The following is a 24,149-nucleotide window of genomic DNA, read 5'->3' as shown; positions in this document are numbered from 1 at the left end:
ACCATGCTACCTCTGTAGCCATTTGTGTTTGTATTTTGGAGCTTGTGGCCTTTTCCGTTGTAACTGTTTTCCATTTGCTTTATTTCTGATACCCAGATGTCTCTGTCTCATCCTGGTATTCAGCAAGATGTAAAACCATCCTGTCATCGTCTTCTCTCTAGTAACTGCATTACTAATAATTAGCTAATGCCTGGCATAGTGCTTGGCTTATAGAGACTTTATGAAATATTTATTAAATCCACAATTTAATTGATATGCAAATAGATGTTTAAGTATTTGGTTTCAGTACAACTTTATCCTTTACAGGACCTCAATAGAGAGTGATTCTCACCTTCTTCTTAGATTGATGTATCTAAGATGACTATGTTTGTTCTCCAAACCAAACATATTTAGGTGTGAACGGGAGTAGTTTTTATAATCATGCTGGGGTAACAGATGGAAATAAAAAATAGGGGTCCATAGTCCCCATTTATACATTATACTGTTTATAATGGTCCCCTATTTACACATAAATAAGTCTTTTGTGCTTCACCTGTTCAAAGGTGATATATCTGAAAGCACAAAAATCACCTTCCCACATTTGCTGCTTTGAAAGTTTCTTGTCTAAAAACCGTAACAAAATTGTTCAAAATATATGCATTAAATTCAAAACCACAGGAAACAGTGAATTTCCAAGTGTGATCATAAGATACATTAATAGGAACAAATGATATTAAATTTCAAGATTTAAATGTAATTTCAAATTTTGTAACATTGAAGAGTAAATGTTGAAAGAAATACTATAAAAGAAATATATCAGCCTGAAAAAGAATAAGAAATGGCTCATATGAATAGTATCTATTGACCCGTCGCTGAGATACACTTAGGCAACATGGAGTTAAGACAAGACTGGTGAAGACGGACTATATACTTACAGTTCTGCCGAAGAACTAATTGTGCTCCGTTTTCTATTTTGTCAACAAGGAAATGCCTAGCGGCTGTGTAGTACAAATGCCCGTACTCAATTCATTAGCATAAATGTTTTAGGAGTTGTCAACTATGCAAAAATATACAGCATCAAAAATCAATAAGGTGTCTCGAGTCCCTGTCGCCTGATAGGAACATTTATGTTCTTCTAAACATGTTCCTATACTTTTTAACTCAGAAAAGTTACTGTTATATTTTTAATTTTTAGACCTGAGGAAATACTTAATACTTGGTAACAATACATTTTAATGATTAGTTTTTATCAAATATAATTTAAATTTGCCTGAATATTTTAATGGTAAAAATCCTACCTTTATTAAGTCCTGAGTGTTAATTTGTAGCAAGAAACTTACAATTTACATGGAATGGAAAATTCCTCCTAGAATTTAAAATACAATCTTCTACCTCCACATTTAGATTTTTCTTGGAGTTAAAATCTAGACAAATATTGGAATAATAGGATGCTCCTCATTTTTATCTTAGATTGCTTAGATACTATTCCATGATATATTTTTACTTTATATCTTAGACTACTTGGGTATTCTTCCAGAGTATATTTTTTGGATAATAGTTAGGCCATAATATTTTTCTTATAGGGAAAAGAGAAGAACAAGCCCTACTGGCATAATTATACCAAAATTTCCATAATTACAAGTAATTTTTAAAAAAACAGGGATTCCATGACCCTGAAACTTTTCTCTTTTGTTTTTCCTTTTGGTAAACGTAGTTACATTTGATCTGATTCTCTTCCTTAAACGACCCTGCCGTGCCGTTTGCTGCTATGCGTTAGCTCTGCCCTTTCATGTGTCACGAGGCCAAAACTCAGTGCTTTGCTTTTGATTCATTCTACTGACATTGTCAAATGCTCCCCAATGTGCTCTTGAGTGTCATGGATGCTGTGGCGTTTGGCCAGGACCTGCTGCCTTTGTAACCCACCCACACGCAGACACGTTGCTGCTCTCATGCCCACAACCAGCGAACGACCATTCAGAGATGCCCTTCGTGAGAGCTCACGGCTCGATTTCTGACCATGTGTACAAGCCACTCATGTAATATCGGTTGAGGGTATCTACTAGGGGATGTCTTGTGGAAGACAACATGCCAGAACTCACTAATGATTCTCCCAAAAACCTTTTAAGGAATGCTCAGCATCAGTGGGACTGACCACCTTGAAATGGATTTCTTAATATTGCCTCTACAGGTGGAGGTCCGTTGTTCACCAGATGGCCAAGTGCTGTAAGGATTTTATTTGATCTCAGGATTTCAGGGAGCGGCTTGGATAAGAAAGTGGGTTAGGGAGACGGTCTTAGGGAACAACAGCCATGTAAGTTCCGTGTTACCCAGGCTACTCGCAGAGTGTAAACTCTGCACAGGTCAAAAGCAAAGCAATTTGTTTGAAGCAAATGTTTAGCATCGTGAACTTCAAAGCCATATTCATGTATCTTTTTCTCTTTGGTGAGAGAAAAATACTGTTCTACTCAAGTAGCATTTTTACTAGAAAATCTTTGAAATCAAAAGGTGCTAAATCAAAGTGATAATGAAACTATACTATGTAGGAAGACTATTGTGGTGTTAGCCTACAGAAGCAATCCCAAACAATCACAATTAAGAAATACTAAATTTAGGGGGCGCCTGGGTGGCTCAGTCGTTAAGCGTCTGCCTTCGGCTCAGGGCGTGATCCCGGCGATCGAGCCCCACATCGGGCTCCTCTGCTAGGAGGCTGCTTCTTTGTCTCCCACTCCCCCTGCTTGTGTTCCCTCTCTCACTGGCTGTCTCTCTCTCCATCAAATAAATAAATAAAATCTTAAAAAAAAAAAAGAAATACTAAATTTAGAGGTGCCATTTTAAGATCAATGTATCTGAGAAGGTGTTCCCTCCAAGCCGTGTAGCCCTACTGGAGATCAGTCAAGGTGAGCACGCAGGAGATGCGGGTGCCAGCGGAGCCTCCGCCAACAGCAAGCTGCATTATCACGCAATAGACTTCAGTTCTTCAGTTCCCTCAAACCTCCTCACAGAAGGTTTCTCAATATCAGAGGAAATCAAAGTCTGTCATGGGGTTGAACAGGTGATGGGGATAAAGGAGGGTGCTTGTGATGAGCACAGGATGATGTAGGGAAGTGTTCAAATCGCTATATTGTACACCTGACACTAATATTACACTGTGTGTTAATTAACTGGAATTTAAATAAAAACTTTAAAAAGAAATCTAAGAAAACAAAAACAAAAAACAAAGTATGTCATGGGGAAATGTTCACAATAAAATAAGTAAGAAGAAAAAGGTAGGGTACAAAATGATGAAATTGTATTTACAAAATAAATTCAATTTTATAGAAATGGTACTCTACATCTGAAAAATCTGTATTTAAATAAGAGATAGCAAATGTATGAGTGCCATTTATTTTTTTGTCCATACATTTCAGTATTACTGAAATCATAGCTTAAATCAATGTTTAGTTATAATGCTGCTAAGATTGTATTTTAAAAGTTAAAAGTACTGTATTAAGAGAAATCCATTGTTACAATGAGGGGGGGGGACATAGATTATAGTTAGAGAAGAGAACAAAGCTTAGTATTACATAACCATTGGTTTAAATTCTAGGTCTGTCCTCTCTTAAGTGTGTGCCCTGGAGCAGAATGTTTGCTCTAAACCAGTTTCATCATCTACAAAATGACAACGAAAATGTGTTTTAATTATTACTGTTTACAGTAATAGATTAATAATGTGCAGCCCATTGATAATCCCCAAATACTATTCTTTACTAATTTTATTTCTCAAATTTCCGAGGAAGGATTTGATTTCAACACAGAAGTTCCAAAACCAATTTAAATTAAACATAGTTAAGGAAACAGCTGCTTTTTGTCACTTTCATTAGTATTTATCATGTTAATCTCTCTGTCTACATGAGATGATATTTTTAATGTTGGTTATCTGATATAATGCTTAATTTTGTTATCTTAGATGCAGGTAAAATTGTTCTTGCCCCTGCATATATTATGAAAACAAAATTAAGTAAGACAATGTACGCAAAATATATGACGTAAAACAGATAACTCTCATTACTAGAGGAAGGGTAGAGACACACCCTGGCAATTTACTGAAGTTAAGTGCCACCGAGGAGGGTCCCGAAAACACCCATTTCAGCCTGACAGCCATGAGAGGTAGGACACAGTCATATCCAGGAGATACTTGGAAAAACTGCCAAGTGTCTGCACTGAGTAAAGAAAGAACTTGCTAGATTTTTGTTTTCATGCTACAGTGCAGTGTGCACATGAGCATATAAAACATCCTATAAAGAAGGTAAATCTTCATTAATTATGAAAATTACTTTCTCCTTTTCAGTTCCATGATGACACGGACTTCAGAAAAGTACATTAAATTATGTTTTGAAATATCTCAGCTACATTTCCCTACAATAATAGCTTATTCTTACAACTCCTGTGAGTGATACCACTTCACAACCAAGGAGGAAGTGGGCAATTTTCCTCTTTCACAAAGACTAGCCTCATTCCATCTTTGCCTCCTTCAACCAAATAGGGCACTCACATCATTGATGATAATTTCTGAAGGTCAAACACTGTGGCAAGTTGTGAATTATTATTGATAGCAAACATTCCTTCTCACTCTGCTGTGTCTAAGAATAAATATTAGCCCCTAGAAATTTTCTCAGAAGTTCAAGGAAAATGGGCTTCCCAGCATTTGGAGGCTCTCCTGAGTGACATGGCCTTTGTACCCAAGCCTCTGGTTTCTGGGGCAAAACGAACATCATCATCCGGCCCCAGAACCGCATTTCCATGATGAGCAGACACGACGCGGTGCTGTAATGATTGAAGCAATGTTCTCAGATCCTCCACAGGACCCTGGCTTTATGATGCAGGGATATTTTGTGTCAAACACTGGACACATTGCCGCCTCTGGTTCTCTCTTTCTCTCCCAAACACCTTGTCTCATGAAGGCAGGTAATAAAAACAAACAAACAAAAATATCTTTACTATTATCTCTTGCTTTCTCCTTGAACATCTAATTCGTCAGCTCCCAAGGCGATAAGATGAAGTCACCCAGATTTCACAAGTGATGCTTGTCTCCCGTTATCTGTCTCAGAGATTTCATTATCTGAAGCCACAGGTGGTTGGCTGGCCCAAAAGCAAGGATATGCCCCTCATACCCTCCCACCACTGTCCCTTCTACTGTGCCATAAGGATTGGTCATGTGCAATCAGGGTCTGGAAGCCAAACCCAATTTCTGACTCCATTCCATGGCAGTTCTTGGTTCATTCTGGCAACCAGACTTATGAGACCCAAATAGGTTTTAATTAAATGCTGCATTTATTAAGCTTTATAGAAGGAGGCAAGGAGGGAATTTCAGGAGGTACAACATCTTCATCTCAGTGGGAAGCTCGCCAGCTTCTGCCGCTTCTCAGATGGAACATGGACCACTTACCCAGGAGAGCCAATGGGCGTGTTGGTCCCCTGATCCCATAGACGTCACTGCAGTAGCGCAGACCCAAGGCCAGCACGCTGGATCTCAACTCCTCCACCCAGCTGCGTTCCCCACGGCCAGCTGACACAGACACGACCCAGTTTATCTTAACTCAGCAATTGTAAAGGAAACAGTGCTGTGTAGACCAAGGTCACTTTCAGATAGGTCTGCATTAATGAACACAGATGTTAATCCTTTGTGAACCTTCACCTGCACCTTGGGGCATCTGCCTGTGCATCAGTTCCCTTCCTTCCTAGTGAGTCTAACTCAGAGTCACGTCCTTGCAGTTAAATGTTGTCCCGCTGCCCCGTATCTTCTGCTTCTAGTCATGAAATGAAACATGACCTTAAGGTTCTAACACATAACATCTGTGAGCCCTCATGGTGTTTTTTATTCGTTATTTAATGTCATTCTAAGTAAGAAAAACTAAAATGTGAAGTTAGTAACATGAATTTCATTAATCCTTTTGTTGAACAATACCAGCTTTAAATGCAGGCGTCTGAGTATTCACTGAATATACACACACAGTCACTGAAATGAGTTTGCTGTCTGATGTATATATGCATATATGAGCGTATATGAGCTTCAGACTATGAACTATATGTGTATATGTATATACACATATATAAGGTATATATATATATATATATATATATATATATATATATATATATATATCTTATAAGGACAGTAGAAATGTTACACAAAACTAATTCAAAGTGTTTATTCCATTTCCTGAGCCACGACTACCACCGGATTACTGAGAAATGACTGAAAGGGAAATGAATAAGGTTGTCTTGTCTTTCTCTTTTCTTCTGAGTCAATACTCTTGGCTGAAGTTGGCTGATGCAGGGAAGTAATGTGGGTAAGAAGCTATGATCGTGCTCTTTGGTCATCTGTTTTCTTAGAACATCAGGACCTTTCTGAATTCAGAGGAAGTTCTGGTTCGAGCCCAAGGTGTGGTCTATCAGGGCTGTTAGCACCCTCTCGCAGTCAGTCATGGATGTAACATGCTGTACGGTGTCTTCCCTAAATTCCCCTGTGAAACCCTGACCCCCAGTGTGATTGTATTTGGAGATGGGGCCTCAAGGAGGCAGTTATAGTTGGATGAAGTCCTGACGGTAGGGTCCTCATGATGGGATTAGTGCCTTTCTCAGAAGGCACTCTCTCTCTCTCTCTCTCTCTCTCTCTGCTGTGTGAGGACACAGTGAGAAGACAGGAAGAATATCTTCACCAGAACCCAACCACGCTGGCACCCTAATTTGGGACTTATATGGCGTACGCCATCCAATCTCTAGTATTTTACAATGGCAGCCCAAACCAAGATCCATGCCTACCTTGTATGCCTTTGAGTATCACTGAGCTCCAAGTGTCGTAAGCACCTGGGCTTGGTGGCCATGGGCACTTCAGACACTGTGTGGGAGTGGGGCTGAGAGGGGCAGCAGGCGTACATTCTGCACACGTGTGCTCTGCTTGCACAGCACCTCCTTGTCCCATCATACGGTGCTCATCAAACAAGTTAAGAATGAAATTACTAAGACCATCAAGGCACTCAGTACAGGGTATGGAGCTCAGCCCAGGGCCCTCCCAGTGTGACACCGCACTGAGTGCCCAGGTTGCACACGCATGCAGTGTGGTCCCTTGCAGGTGGAACTGAAGGATGTCACAGCCTGTCTCCAAGCAAAGGTCCCCATGAACCCAGAACCCAAGCATTAAATGGCAGAATAGAAATCTTCTCATCATACACGTCAGCCATTAGGAACATCTTAAGAGGAAGGAACATTCAAATCATATTTTAATAGAGAAGTGTGACTTAGGTTATCCTACAAAAAGTAAAAATGCATAGACAGTGTTTCAGAAAATAATTTTTAAGGTATTCTCTGTATTAGAAGTGTTGTATAGCGAAGCACCGAAATCCACCCTCTTCCTAATTCATTATTCCCATTGTGCATTTTCTACCCAGGCACCTTCTCTAATTTCTTATCTATAGCTGATTCCACTCTTTTTAAGATGACTTGAAAATAACATGTTGTTTGGGGGGAAAAGGTCTCAATGTAAGAAACAAATAAATAAGACACATTAAATGAACATTATGTTGAGTGTTTTAACATTCTTCTAAAGCACTAGTCCCACTGGCATGACACCATTCACGGATCTTCATGCCTCCATGTAAGAGTCACTTCTTCTTCTCTGCCTCTCTGGTAACATTGTGAACTCCCCACTGTCCCTGCTTTGCCTCATCAGTGCCCTTAGCTTGGGTTCTAAATGAATGCCTGTTGATTCAATTAATTAATTTTATTTTGTAATATTTGAAGCCCGATCGTATGATCCTTAGCCATTATTTCAAAGATAGCCATTTATCTATTAAATCAATTTTTCTACGATTGCATTTGTATCTGTTAATTGTTATACACTGTTGTATTTATGAGATCATCTTTTCAATTTATAAAATTACAGTGACAATAATATCACAACAATGACAGTGTTAAATAGATCTATCACAGATTGTTTTCCCCTGTCCTCTGACATATTTGGGATTAGTTACAGCTAACTTACTTAATTCCAAATCAGAATAAAGCTCAAAATAAAATAATAGATGTTTATATGAGCAACACTTTCTAGGATTCATACTTCTCAAAACTAAAGAACATTTGTAACTAATCTTTGTTCTGTCAAAATTAAGTATTACTGCCTTGTCCACAGGGAGTTTCCAAAAAGTATTCATTCATCCAAAAAAGGAGAGGGGAAGAAAATAGAGACAAAGAAGTATATCACCTGAAACAAAGCTAGTAAAAAGGGGACAATGAAAATTAAAAGAGCTAGAAGAATCAAATAAATGGAGATTGACGATTGAGATACAAACCTGGAAAAAAAATAACTTCACAGCTTTTATATCTTGGTGAAAAAGGAAGCATTCAGACCAGAAGCAGGCAGAATTTTAATCAATCTTCTGAAAATGAGCTTACAAACGAGAAAGCAATATCAAAAGGAACCTAAAAATGGAATGACGTAACTCATGCAAAACTGGTTTTTGAAATGCACTCAGAACTCTCTTTTCTGCCAATAGTCTGTGGCGGTAGAAATGTTTTAGTTCACATTTTCCATTTTGAAAATCATTTGATCATTCTTGCCTATCGCTCTGTTAGTGATCATGACTGTTCATTCCATGTGGCTCACTATAGGAATAAGAATGTTTGTTTTTTTAAGGGCTCTCTCCAGTACAGGATTGGGTCATTTTTTGAACAGTTATTCTGCAAGGATGCCGATATAAGTATCTGAGAAGAACTCTTCTGTTACTTCCAAATGGTTTGGCAGTGATTCTAGCATAATTTGGACTTCTCTCAAAAGATGTGCTTGGATTACGTGAATACTTGTTACCTGTCTGCTCTAACACCCACCTGTAGCTTCCTGCCTGGACAGACTCTGCCTACACTGCAGTCATGACTGTCCAATAGTTCCCAGTACCTGGTACTCGGTTTGGTTTGCAAGGGAGTTCACCTCAACTCCTCGGCGCCTGTGCTGGCCAAGCGCATCCCCACACCTCACCACGGTCCTGGCATCACTTAGCAGCAAGTGATCGACGGGCCCCCACAACCAACAGCACCAGAGCCACCCCGTACCTCCCACTGCAGACCAAGCCGCTTCTCCAGCATGGATGCTGCTGGTCTGTAATAACAGCACGCTGTCATTGACACAGCGCTTCATTTCCAAGCGAACCATCCAATGGCAGGAACGTGTGTCTGCACAGTGGTAAGAATCAGAATTCCTGGCTTCCCACGGTGGTATCTTCAGTTTTTCTCAACCCTGCAGCTAGAGAGAATTTTTTAAACCCTCAATCCCTTCTTGTACTCCCTTCTCACGCAGAGTTTTATTAAAGCTGAAATCTTTATTATACCCTCAAGATCCTACATTCTCTTTCCTCTCTCGCCTCTCTCAAACTAACCTGCCTTCTCGTTAGTCCAGCGCCCGAGATGCTTGGCTGTGCCCTGTACGTGTAAGACACACTCTCATGCTCGCGCCTCAACATCCAATGCTTCCTTTGCCTGGAATGCGCTTCCCACCGATGTCCCACAGATGGCTCCCACCTCACGCTCTCCAGGACTCTCATCATCTCGGCTCAGCCCTCTGTGGTTCCCTCACCAGTAATTCCATCCCCCTTTCCCTGCTCTGTGCCCATGCTCTTGATAACCAGGTAACACACTACATATTTTATTTGCTTGTCTTGTTTGTCATCTGTCTCCCCTGCTCCTGCACAAGGCTGGGATGTTTTCTGTTTTCTGTACTAGGTACTAGAAGCACCTAGAATATGTCTCTGTCATAGTAGGTACTCAGTAATCATTTCGCAAAAGACTGAATTTAGAGAGCCATTACCATTATATAAATTCATTAATTCCAAAAATAATAAATAAAATAACTGCCTAAGATCTTCCCTGTGGACAGCCATAATCATCTGAACATCTGTGATCTTGACTCACCTGGTTTTAGAGGGGTTTGCTTTGTGGACTTGAAGAGCAATGCCTTCATTATCAAGTTCATTGATAAATAATTAACATCATGTTTAAATAACATTTAAATCATTCAATCAGTGTGAAATGCCAAATTGAATCCGTTAGGATGTGACTAAATCCTATCAGGCTTATGAATGGATGACCATGGTTATCTTTTAAATAAGAGACAGCACTCTTCCCTAGAACGAGAAAGGACACTAGGGATTCAGTAACATTAGTTTCTGTTCTAGTTCTGCCACTGACTTTTTGTGTAATCTGAGGTCACTCATTTAACTTTTCTGTGTCACACATTTTCTTATCAGCGAAACGAAAAATAATAAGTCTGGCCCACAGTTATTTTTAAAAGATGATGGTCAAACACAGTGCAAGTGTTAAGGGCTAAATGCAATAGTATGTTTTTCTACTTACACTAGCACTTCAACTTAAATTAAGTCTATTCCATATCACATGATGAGCTGGATAATAATTTAAAAGGGGAGATGTCCATCTATTGGTTTTACATAAAGTTCTTGGACATATTGCAGTAATAGGCAATGTGGTTGGTTTGTAATTTGGTAACGTCTGTGCTGTGGGACCGTCACACAATGATGTTCCAAGCTTTGTAACCATAGCATAATCAGACATATCCAATATTGTTCCTGAGAATAGATTTGCCTTATCATCGAACTAATTGAAGGGAAGAAAGATAGTAGAACTCAATTTCTAAAACATTCTTTCCATTAGTTTGTGCCTTGTTTTATTTTCTTTTTCATGAGTTATCCCATAGAGACCACCAGATTCACTGGGGCTAAAGATTGGTCCATCATAAAAAAAAAAATGCCCCTAATTCACACATTAATAAGGCTGCCATTTGCATCCATCCCCCACAGATGTCCTTGATAAAGAAGAAATGGGGAAGTGGGAGGAGGTACAGAGACCTTACCACAGGGCTGAGGAGGAGGAGTCCTGTGTTTGTCACTCAGCTTGTCTTCAGGACCAGTGCATAGTGACTTGTGAGAAAGGCCTGGATGCAAGAAGATAGGGGAAAGAGATATCGAAGAACTGGGTCTTTAGGTTTCTACATGGAAGGGCACGCATGGTAAGGAAAGATACTTCCCTTCTTAGCAACATCATATTTAGAAATGGGGCAAAAGAATAGTTCTTCCAAATCCAGAGACAATAAAGCCCCATATTGCCCACGAGTGATGCCAAAAGCCACCTCCGTCAAAATCTCTTCACACACAGTGAGTGGATCCTGGTGTGAGTATAAGGAAGAAGTGGCAAACATGTGATCTGAGAAAAGATGAGTCAAAACCATTTTCAGGCACACATGACATACTTCAGCTATGCCCTTGAATTTGGAAGGACAAACGTGATTCTGACATTTCTGATTAATTTTGTTCGAGGGTGGTGAGCTGGGAACTTACAGCCCTGCAAGCTATTATTCTGAATCCTCCTGTAAGGTGCGGGCTGGAGACAAAAAAGGCATCGAATCACTAGAAGCTGAGGTGATGACCAGGAAAGTGTGTAGAAGAAAGACAAAAGCCAACTCCTCTTGGCTTGTTTGCTCGGCGATTTGCTTATCTTCTAGGTGGCGCCTCCATTCCCACGTGATTCTCAGGCCCCATGACTCAAAACTGAGGATTTTACAACTTTTGAATAAATCTGGCTCACTTTTTTTCCCCTAAGCATCTGCCTTGACTGCTTAATCTGAAAATAAAATCATCCTAGTTCTAAGTTCTCGTTACAGATCTATTTAGTTATACCCTCCACTTCCCCAAACTAATGATCAGAAGCCATAAAATTCAGCTGTTATCATGCCTGATGATTTAATATGTATTATAAGTAATTTCTGAATTTAGTAAATTATGTCACCCTTTGAGAAGAAACAATTTCGTATAAGAGAGACTGTTCTCAAGCGGCTCTTTCAATATCTGTGCCTGGATGACTCTTGTGCTTCTTATCATTTCCACTAGAGTAGTCAAATATCTGCAGAAATCTAGTTTATTTTATACATTTTACATGGAGAGAGACTGAAAAATAAATCCATGTGACACATGTATCTATTGGATATTGTGACAATATCCATTACTATTCAGGAGACACTGTTCAGGAGATAGGAGAAGTAGGCGAAGCATAAATAGATCATAAATTTCGAAGTGCTAGATAGTGAGTAAATATAAGACATGAAGTAGAACAATAGGAATGAAAAGAGGAGAAAAGTATTTGTGATCATTTAAAAAAAAAAAAAAAAAACAGGGAAAAAACCCCCAGCGAGAATTTAGAAAACTGTGATTGTAAAAGTTTAGGAGGAGATCCCCCGGCTCCCATACTGATTTCTGATTTACAGCAAGTGAAGTAAGAGTGGATTATCCTATACTCTATCCTCAGATTCAAAGCTGATGGACACCACCTTTCAAGAGATGATAAGTGAGCAGTGAGCGCAGGTCTACACCTCTGAGCAGGGAGGACATACAGGATGTGGGTTTGTATCCTGTCTGCAGGGACAGCCTAGGCGACGTGCTGCTGGCAGCATCTCAGCCATTTCTGCCGTGGACTCGCCTTTCACTGGAGGCAAGTCAAGAAAGGGCAGAGAACAATCTTCAAAATTGCCCTCTACTCCCGTACAGCCACTGATTTTTAAGTCCCTCTTTGAATGTTGACCACGAGTTGGGACTCCCTGATTTCTACGCCCCCCAACCTCCTCCACTTTACAGTCTGTTTTGCAACCACCATACAGCCTTCCTTGATATCAGAGGAGACCACGTATAACCTTTAAGTCAGATCACATGAAGAATGTGCACTTGAAATTTGTAAAAATCCTCTGTCCATTTGACCTCATAGAACATTAAGAAAAAAATCTCTGAAATGCAAATTTTATGTTGCTGTCATCACAAACTGACCACAGAGCCTACTGTTTATTTCTCAATTTGTAATCCCATGTGGAAAGAAACAGCAAATGAGTATGAATAATTGCTCGAATATCTGTTGTTTGCGTTTTTACAAGATTGTGTTTTTAGGTCACCTTCAATCAATAAATACATTGACAATATTTTAAAGTGTAACCATCTCTTTGTTATATCAGCCACACATGTATAACCTCCAGACTAATTTAATTTTAGTTCAGTTAAAAAAGAAAAACTTCTTGGTAATGTGGTAAATATGCAAGTTAGCAGAGGGTAAGTCTGAAGTTTGACATATCAAGGGTTCACTCACAGGCATACGGGTGACAGAATTCTGGAAAGGAGAAAATGGGGCAGTAGTTGGACCCCACTCTTGAATGCTCTCTTGTAGCAGCAAGCACACCCTTCCAAAAGCAGGACTCCCGTCTATAGGGTTAGGTTGTCATTGTATCCCAAATGCTGATCAGCTCCTGATTTTAAATTCCTCTTGTCCAGAGGATGCCTGGGTGTCTCAGTCAGTTAAGTGTCTGCCTTTGGCACAGTTGATCCTGGGGTCCTGGGATCAAGTCCCGCGTTGGGCTCCCTGCTCGGTGGGGAGTCTGCCTTCTCCTCCATTCATGCTCTCTCTGGCTCTTTCTCTCTCTCAAATAAATAAATAAATAAATAAATAAATAAAATCTTTAAAAAAAAATAATTCCTCTTGCTGGGGCCAGGGCGGCTGCATTCTGAAAGTCTCAGCACTACCTCTCCATCAGGATTTTCTCTTGCAAACTGAAGAGAAGCAGTTCTTTTCAACAGAAATGATTCTGCTAAGCTCTCCAACCATCTCTGTCCCTGCCGGGGTTTGAAGGATTGTTGTCAGAGAGTTCTTATTTTCCCCAGCACAATTCCATTTCATTCATATCCAAGATCCCATTATGCAGTCTCCTTAAGAATTGGTCCCATTTTATTTAATTTAACAAACTAATTTTTTACGTTGATGCATATTGCAATATTGTAAGTAAGCATGCAAAATATACAGTGACTTCTGCTGAGTGTAGCTTTCTTTTGCAAGATTTTATTCTATAGTTTTCTAGAAACCTGACATAAAAGTCAAAGGGAAAAAAAAGACTTTCTCTGCTTTGAAAGTTGGTAGGCAAACTTTTAGCTTTATTGCCTAAAGTTGCAAAAAGCAGGCCAATTCTCTGAGTTAATTTGCCAAAAGCCAATTATCCCAATGGCTAAATTATCAAAAAGACAGTTTTCTGAAGGAACGCTCCTTGTTTTTTTCTCCAGATGAAAGCTTTCTCTATCTCCTCAGCTCCCACCAGATTTATCAGCAAGTGCATGGTGAAGAAACAAATGGAAGAAGATCTTTAAAAGCTCTCTATAGTTTAAAATGAATGTTGGGGGGCGCCTGGGTAGCGCAGTCGTTAAAGCGTCTGCCTTTGGCTCAGGGCGTGATCCCAGCATTCTGGGATCGAGCCCCACATCAGGCTCCTCCGCTATGAGCCTGCTTCTTCCTCTCCCACTCCCCCTGCTTGTGTTCCCTCTCTCTCTGGCTGTCTCTGTCAAATAAATAAATAAAATCTTTAAAAAAAAAAAAAAAGAATGTTGGGCAACTAAAACAGTAGAGAAACCTCAAAACCTGTTAAAATCAGGCAATCTAATTTGAATTGCTGTAAGTTGTATCAAAAAAGCTGAAAAACAAACAAACAAAAAAACCAAGCACATTTAGCTAATTTCTTTTGGAAAAATTGTCCAGTCACAGAACTGGATTTTAGTCGAGTGAATTCTGCCAATAAACTAGATGGGAGCTGAGCTCCAAGAAACGAGAGAAGTTGAGGATGCAGACGGGAGGTGGCTGAGACACAGGGATGGCTGGAAAGTGACAGTCACGGAGCTTCTCCGGTAGACTCTCCTGGCTCTGGAAAGGGCTCCCATGAGGTCGAGCAGAGGCAGAGGGCAGCACTGAGTCCTTTCAGTTGAGAAGCCTTGAACAGAGCAAAGGACTCCACAGCCCAGTTCCTTTATCCTGACCTCTGAGCCTGCTCATCTCCCTTCCCACCTTCACACTTGACTTTTCATTCCCGCCATCAGCACACGGTCGCAAGCAGCCGTGAGCTAATTAGCAGAGTGGTTTCCGCAGCCCTCACAACCACAGCCCTTACCCACCTGCGGCCCCGGTCTCACGGACCTCCCCGTGGGCACAGCGTTCACAAGTAAGCCGGCAAAGAAGGCTGAAGAATCACCTTAGGCAGATCGCATCAGAACCTCTAGATCAGACACCAGCAGAAGTGGTTGTTAAAAAAGATCTGGTGATTGTAGAGCGGAACCCTGGCTGGGAACCAGGGTGTTTGTCCAACTTTGTGTCCATATGAATTACCCAAGCATTCTGTTAAAACACATGATCTGCTACAAGGGGCCTGGGATGGAGCCCGGAATTGTGTGTTTCTAACTAGCTCTCGAGGAGTACAGATGTTCACACAGAGAATACAGAACTTTTTTTTTTTTTTAAGATTTTATTTATTTATTTGACAGAGATAGAGACAGCCAGCGAGAGAGGGAACACAAGCAGGGGGAGTGGGAGAGGAAGAAGCAGGCTCATAGCAGAGGAGCCTGATGTGGGGCTCGATCCCAGAACGCCAGGATCACACCCTGAGCCGAAGGCAGACACTCAACCGCTGTGCCACCCAGGCGCCCCAAGAATACAGAACTTAAACTCTCATCTTAAGTCTCTCACTGAGTATGTGCTCTCCTCCCCCTCAAGGGAATGCCTTTCCTCCCTGCAGATTATGACCACAGCATGACCCTGGATTACCTCTGCTCTCCTCCACGGGCTGTCCTGGAAGCCGCTGCACACTTTCTCATAACGTCCCCGGCCATCCCATGCTCCCTGGGCCAAAGATGCCCACCTCTGCAGACCTGAAGGATGGGTGCTCTGGTTGTCACGCATTTCAGTAAAGCGTGGATTCCTGTATGAGTGGACATTTCTTAGCTGGAGCGTTAGTTTGCTTTTCTCTAGGCAGCCACATGCTCAACAGCAGCTTAAAATGTTGCTCCAACAACACTCAACTGGATCTCAGCCAAGAGGGTCACTTTGGTCCGAAGGTTTTCCTTCTTAGAATCGAAAGTGTGAGGCGAATAGATCCTTCTGTTTTTCTCTTCACTTTCTTCTTGTCTGTATCTATACTTTTCTTTATGTATCTCCCAAGCAACGCTGAAAAATATTCTGGAATCCATATCAATTTTATGATATTGATTTAAAATTCCATCCAAGATAATGCTAAGTGAAATAAGTCAAGCAGAGAAAGACAACTATCATATGATTTCTCTCATCTATGGAACATAAGAACTAGGATGATCGGTAGGGGAAGAAAGGGATAAAGAAAGTGGGGGTAATCAGAAGGGGGAATGAAACATGAGAGACTATGGACTATGAGAAACAAACTGAGGGCTACAGAGGGGAGGGGGGTGGGGGAATGGGATAGACCGGTGATGGGTAGTAAGGAGGGCACGTATTGCATGGTGCACTGGGTGTTATACACAACTAATGAATCATCGAGCCTTACATTGGAAACCGGGGATGTACTGTATGGTGACTAACATAATTTAATAAAAAATCATTAAAAAAAAATAAAATTCCATCCAAGTATCTTTGCCATTATTTGCATCCATTTATTTACTTCATTCCATTGTTTTGGAATTCAGATTTCTCTCACTTGATATGCATATTTGAGCGAATGCTATGGGGAACTGGATCCTTGGATCAAAACAAAAAATTCATTGTCTTACTGGGAAGGACGTGCACTCAAAGGGCCAGTCTCTGTATTCTCAGTAATGACCTTTAATAAATAAAAGGCTTCTTTGTTGGCCCCTTTCTGTGAATACGTTCAGGGTTCATAACTTATATTATCCTGTGACTTAGAGCTTCTAATCCGAAATGAAGTATTTCATTATTTCTGATTTATTAGGGATTAATCTGCATTTAATGAAGATTGATTATGAAATTTTTTTCTACTTTCACAAATATTGATTAGTTCAGACATTATCACTCCCTGTGTCTGGGATTCACTTGGTACATTAATTCATTAATGACTCCTCCTAAAGCTAATCACAGAATAAATCATCTGCGACTGTCAAAGATACTTTGCATGTACCAGCCATACGTTATCCTCGTTTACCTTAGGATTTCCTAAAACTTCATATTTACATGCATTTAATTGTTTTACTGCTCCCACTTACATATTCAATAAATTGTTACTGATTATCAATTAAAAGCTCAGAGGAAGAAGGGAGGATAAAAAAATAATGAGATAGAAAAGTTCAACATAAAATAGTACATTATTTTAGTACTTTTAATTGCTTAGGACGTTTTATTCCATTAAAAAATTAATTGGGAACATATTTTTAACCTCAGCTTCTCCAGTGACCCAAACGATGTGCTTTTAACTGATTAGGGCATAGGCATTTAACTACTGAAAGAGTTTAACTACCACTGATTTGCTAGTTTGAAAAGAGTCAGATTCCAAGTGAAGACCAGGTGTGCTGGGTCTAAGGAACGGAGCTATAATTCTCTAGACGTGTGAACACATGAAGTTGTTTAATGCCTTTCCTGGATTTTCTCATCCAAAAATGGAAACCTACTTTCTGTGCTAATTCCATGACTGATGAAAAGAATGGACTTAAAACGCTCATAGAAATGATTTATATGCCAAGACATTAGTATACATGTGTAAATATTACAAAAGTGTACTCTAATTATGAATACAATATCAAAACATTTTAGCATTCCAAGAAAAATGTTTGAAGATATCTGACATTTTCGTGGGGGTCCTACAGTGTGAGCCTACTCCATGCTGTCTAGATAATGTGATGTTCATGTGGTGGGATTCCCAACAGTTCTTATCCACTAGAATGGAGAATAATGATCCTATCAACCTAGCCATCCATCCGTACCTACATTCATCCATTTATGAAACAAAATTCTACTGAGAAATCATCTGTGCACCAGGCTTTTTGGTTTCCTTTTGGGTATAAGAAAAAAATAGTGACATAATCTCTGCTTTAGGAACTGTACTTGAGGAGACAGGCAGACAGATGGATCTGAAATATGCATGAAATATGCTGATGTAGGGATAGGGAGTGTTTGCCGGGAACGTGGAGGGTCAAATAAACGACCCAGTCAATAGGTAGGACAGAATGCTCAGTAAGTCAGTAATTTCCGGTTTTCCGCACAGAACTTTTTTATGGCATGTACAGCAAGAATAAGGTTCAATCTCTCCCTCTTTCTCTCGCAATAATCCCAGGAAAGTAAGAGATTGTTAGGAGTTAGGAAATGAAAGGGAATGAGAGCGAAGGCTTGGGTAATATATGAACAAGATAAACAACTCCGTGTTGGAACTCCAACTTGGAGTAGACTTCTGTATCTTAGAGAAGGGATGAAAGCAATCATATGCAACCTTGAGTACCTCCTACGTCTCAGGCACCTCCTTTACACTATCATCTTATTGTAAACCTTGTAACAATATTGAATTAAATATTTTGACACTTGTTTTATTGTGGAGAAATCTGAAACTTAGCAAGATGAAGTAGCCTAAACTAAAACAAACAAAAGAAAAAAACCCAAACCTCTGATTCCAAATCCAAACATTTATCTAGCCTTCAAGTAAAACACTATATATATATCACATCCCCCCAACATACACATGTGAGAGAGAGGTGTCGTAGAGCTTCTCAAACTATGCCATTAGTCTCACGACCCAGACACAATGTCTTGCATGTCAATCATGTCTTTCTAGCCAATGTTATATTGGATGTCTTTATATCCAATGGTTAAAAAAATAATGATTTTTCCCTCCCTTTTGGTTATTTAATTCTGGTAGGTGGAAGACATGCCATAGGCAAGGGTGGCAAGGGCAGAGGTTATTTATTTATAGATGGGGAGGGAAGTGATTTTAGCGTTTTCACTTGCCTTAGTGAGCGAATCTATCCACTGTGTTTATTTATCTATTATGTACACAGCAGGTGTCCCCACTCTGTGCTGGGAACCGGCAAGCTATTGCAGGCTGTAGAGAACAAAGGGGACTAATGACAAGGCAAAGGGAAAGACCCTTTTTGCAACTGATATTTCAGTGTAAAAATATGACCACACTTGAAGAGGTAACAGAACAGTGTAAGAGTCGTAGTATCCGCAAACAGGGTCAGAATAAAGCCACATGGGCCAGGAGAAAATGGACATGTTTACTGAAAGTGATTCAAGACCCACAGTTGGGCCACTTAACATGCTATTTGAACAAAGAAAAAAATGGGTTTTTGCCAGTCTTCAACTATCTAATAAGCAGATTTAGTCTCAAAACAGATTATTTTTCTATTTACTATGTAATCAGAGTGTGGTCTGACCAGTGATTTCCTGCAGTGACTCTAGGGACCAGCTAAACTGCCTCTTAAAATCTAATGCTTTAACGATAACCACTCTGGTTTGGGCAAGGAAATTAATTCTTAGTAGTATTTTACATGCTTTTTCTTTCATCATTTTCTTCCATTTTTCAAACTTAGGTTAAGTTGTATAACCAAGATGACTAAGATTCAGCTGAAATTAATGAAAGTATAATTAGCATAGTAGTTTTTAAGCAAAAGCATTTAGATACTCAAATATGCTTCAAGAAAGAAACTGTATTCAAGAGTATATTCTGGAGCGCCTGGGTGGCTCAGTAGGTTGAGCATCCAGCTCTTGGTTTCGGCTCAGGTCATGATCTCAGGCTCCTGGAATCAAGCCCTGCGCTGGGTTCCATGCTCCACGTGGAATCTGCTTGGGTCTGTCCCTCTGCCTCTGCCCCCCACCCTGCTCTCTCTCTCTCTCAAACAAATTAAAAAGAAGAAGAAGAAGAAGAAGAAGAAGAAGAAGAAGAAGAAGAAGAAGAAGAAGAAGAAGAAGAAGAAGGAGAAGAAGAAGAAGAAGAAGAATTTATTTTTTCCAATACCTTAAAAAAGTTTTCAGAAAGAAAATGAAATTGGTTTCTGAAGGCAGTAAAGTGAGTACCATTTATCTGGTGACAGGGAAAATAGTTTTCTGAACATTCTCAAACCGATTTTCCAAATAATTCTAGTGTACTTCTGTGTTCATGATTGTAGTTACATTTCTTGTCATTTCCAGGTAATGGAAAGTCGTAGTTCTAAACTCCAGAATTGCATCATCTTTAAAGATGAAAGATTCTTATGAAAGAATATTGTTTAAAGACATCGCTTGGGGGTGCCTGGGTAGTTCAGTCAGTTAAGCGTCTGCCTTCAGCTCAGGTCATGATCCCAGGGTTCTTGGATAGAACCCCACATCAGGCTCCTGGCTCCACAGGGAGTATGCTTCTCCCTCTCCCTCTGCCCCTCCCCCTGCTTATACTGTCTCTCATTCTCTGTCAAATAAATAAATAAATAGATAAAATATTTTTAAAAAAAGATATCTTTTGGTTATATGATCTTGAAGGTATGAATCAACAATCAAAGTAGTAAACATAATCCAATTTTTCAACAAAGCTGTTTTGGAAATGAACAGATTATCATATACTCTATCTTTTAGCAAATCAGATATATTACAAGAAATAAACTCCTTCCATAGAAACACTCTACAACTTTTATGTGAGCAATATTCAGATGCCTTTAAGCAAACTCATTCATTAACTTGGTGGTACAGGGTTGATGTTTAAAGAGAAATGTCCCTCCACCAGAGAACCTGTTGGTAGATCTTCAACATTAACTCATCAAATGCTACTGATGAATGATATTTTTTATTACTTTAGATCATTTCAGAAGGATTATTAACTCATTTAAATCATAAAATACTAGAACCTGAAGAATAGTGTTGGAGAGAGATGGTAGAGGACACCTACAGTAACTTCTAGTTAAACATGTAGTTTACACACCTCTATCACCAGGTCATCTTCTGGCCCCATTTTAGTCACTAGAAATTCATGGCACTGAAAAAGCCCCATTCCCTGTTTAGTTACTTCCAATATGAACTTTCTTCTCCACAGAGGCAAGACCTCGTCCTGTAGCTCTCACCTGCTGGTCCTCATGATACAGTCCAGAAGTCATTCAAGTTCTAACTTTCATTGTTAACTGAGTGCTCCAAATTTGACAAACATTACACCTTTTATGCTGCTTTAACCCTGAAAAATTATTTTTTCCCCAAAGTTTTCTGTTTTGCCTGTCATTTATTCAAAATATGATGATAAATGTGGACTGATGATAAGAATCAGGGAAAAGGTGACAATGGCAAAACAAAGATTAAAGAGTCATCCACAGAACACAGCCACTGTGTCCATGGGGAAAGGCTGAGATGGCCAAGCACAGGCCTGAGACACTGCAGCACCAGGATGGCAAGGAGGTTGGCTTCATCAGTCCGGGCCACTGTCTGGGCCATGAGCAAAGGGAAGCTGCAGCCCAGCCAGGCTCCCCTCACCGTGACACCTTCAGCAGCAAACAAGATAAAACAGCTTCTTAAAGATAAGCGTGAACATATAGGTCTGAAAGTTGGTGTCCAAACCAGGGCTTTTAACAGCTTTTCTCATACTCTAGAATACAATCTAGAACATACACCAGAACACACTCTGGAATAGACTCTAGAACACACTCCAGAAACATGCTCCAGAAACATGCTCCAGAAACACACTCCAGAAACACGCTCCAGAACACACTCTAGAATAGACTCTAGAACACTCTCCAGAAGATGCTCCAGAAACATGCTCCAGAACACTCTCTAGAATAGACTCTAGAACACGCTCCAGTTTCACTCCAGAACACACTCTAGAATAGACTCTAGAACACGCTCCAGAACACACTCTAGAATAGACTCTAGAATGTGCTCCAGAAACATGCTCTAGAACACACTCTAGGACAGACGAGGAAAGGAGGAGACTCTGATGAAGAAGGTGATCAAGATGAAGCACCAGTCAACAGATGAAAGTATAGAACAAGGATTCCCTTGATCTGCAGGGCAAAAGAGCTCTGAGCCGATGGCATCAAAAGCTGTGAAGTTGTCCTTTGACAACGTGTCTGCTGATGGTTATCAATCAGTTATGGGCAGTTTAAGAAAAGCATCAAAAGATTGTGCCCTCCTATGACCCAGATGAAGTTCTTCACGAAGTCACTGGGCAGAAACATTTTATCAGTTTGCTGAGTGGAACAGTTTCCCTCTTCTCTGGTTTCCATCTTTGGGAGTCGGGCTCCTTGCTTTTGGGATTCCAACCTATGGAGGTCAAGTGCTGTTGCTCCAAGAAGCAAACCAGAAACAAGCAGAGATCTCCCCTGGAGCTCACACCAGGAATTAGAGAATAAAATCCCAGCCCAGTGCTCCTCAATGGGGATACCGATCCACGTAGAGATGGTACAGCAGCAGAGGTTCCCAGATGTTTGCTGCCAGAATTTTATGCATTTGTTGAGAATTTTAATAAGGTGAGCAAGAAGTCAAATCTTCTAAGAACGCACGGTATTTCACCTGGTGAAGCACAGGAAACGCTTAGTCAAAACCTGAATGCATGTCATTCACCAGTGGAACTAATGTGAGGGAAGAAGACTCCCAGCCTGTTTTCATGTGTGAGGTGGTTAGAAAAGAAGAGGAGAGACCAGAATCTATGACAAAACCTCCACACGGCACCTTGTTGACCAGCTCACTCTGTCCGGTGGAGAGACTCTCCAGATGCCAGCAGAGGCTGTCTTTCAGTGTGGGATTCCTCCTGCTGCATACCCTTATCCTTAGGAGATTCTCCTTGATCACTCCAAGTCTTTGTCACCAGTCCCCACACAGGAGAAGATTCAGAGCCCCAACGTATTACATGGGACGGGCATTTCCAGGATTGGGCCAGAAAATGTTATCTTTGATGACAGAATTGCTAGGTACTTCTTGGTCGATCGAGAAAAACGATTCGTGGGTCCAAGTAATCTGGAATGAAGATCTTACAAGGGATGGTGAAACGGAAGCACAGACTCACTCATAAACAGAAAATACAACGGTGAGGAGAGATGCGTGGGGAGCCAGGAGATGCCAGATGTTATTTTCATAGGTCTTTAGTCATTTAGCCTCAAGTTGGTTTAATCAAAAAATGCAACTTCTTCTTAAATAAAAGATGTAGTTTATTAAATCTTAGATGTAGATTTTGTTTTTGAGAGCATTGAATTTATACGTGTAAAGTAAAGAAGCAGAGGAACCATGGAACACAGGAACTGAGTCTATACAATATTCATGTAAGGTCCAAAAGTAAACCTTTCATATGGAGAAAAAGATTCAAATTGATCTGCTTCTATAAGTCCACGTTTGGTTGACGCCAAACACAGATCATGTGAAAAGTAAGGTCATATATGAAGGAGAACTACCAAGCAAGAATAGCTCTTTAAAAAATTTTAAGCATGTGCAGAAGTGTGTTAGCATAAAAATAGTTGGGAAATTCAACAAATGGAAGAATTAACCCCTAAGGATGTAGAAATCCATCTGAGAACTTAAAAATAATGTAAACTGCTCAAAGACAAGAGGAAGGAAGTAGCATTGATGAAACAAGAATGGAAGGATGTGAAAAGGAATACATTGGAAAACTAGACAGTGAAAAATATAATTATTGAAAGTAAAATCATAATCATAGTAACCCGCAAGAAATCATCTCGATGGTACACAGGGTGTATCTTAAGAGAGAGAATTAATGAGTTGAAGGATAGCACTGAGGGAGAAGTTTCTAGATCACAGCACAGTAAGACTAAGGAGGAAATTATGGGTCCTGGAGGGTAGGATGAGAAGTTCAGAACTATATTCAGTGGAAGTGGCAAAAGAAAAAAGGGGAATGGAAAAAAGATAATGCTTACAAATAAAATGACTGATAATTTTCCAGAAATGAAAGGAATGAAAACTTGAATTGAAAAACCTCACTGAATGATTAGCAAGAAAATAACAATAACTCTCTACCTAGAAACCTCATAGTATAACTGCACAACAGGAAGCAAGAAGGGAAAACATGGCCTACAAAAGAGAAGATGGATTGCATACAAAGAAGTGAGAAATCGACAGTAGAGCTTCCAATAACAATAGAGGTCAGAGGTGATGCCTTCATATACTCACAATGCCGAAGGAAAACATCCGGAGACCTGGAATTCACTAGCCAGCCAGACTCTCTTTAAAGAGCAGGGTTAAAATAAATATGTTTTTAAACATGTAAGAGCCAAAGTAGTTTACCACCCACAATCCCCTACTGAAAATGCTACTAGCAAAGCATGTACTTTAGCAAGAATCCAGAGGGAGTGCAAGACATACTGAATTGTGTTTGACTACAAGTAAGAGATGCCTGGATGCTGGTACCT

At 40.1% G+C, this 24,149-nt stretch overlaps 1 pseudogene; it reads left to right on the top strand.

Annotated features, from left to right (window-relative positions):
* The first annotated feature begins 21,144 nt into the window (after window positions 1-21,144).
* On the top strand, window positions 21,145-22,875 carry LOC148110013 (uncharacterized; annotated as a pseudogene).
* Window positions 22,876-24,149: the final 1,274 nt, after the last annotated feature.

The sequence above is a fragment of the Ursus americanus genome, chromosome 6 (assembly GCF_024610735.1).
Source record: "Ursus americanus isolate L20-20 chromosome 6, mUrsAme1.1.p, whole genome shotgun sequence".
NCBI classification, from domain to species: domain Eukaryota; kingdom Metazoa; phylum Chordata; class Mammalia; order Carnivora; family Ursidae; genus Ursus; species Ursus americanus.
This window is presented reverse-complemented; position numbering and strand designations above follow the sequence as displayed.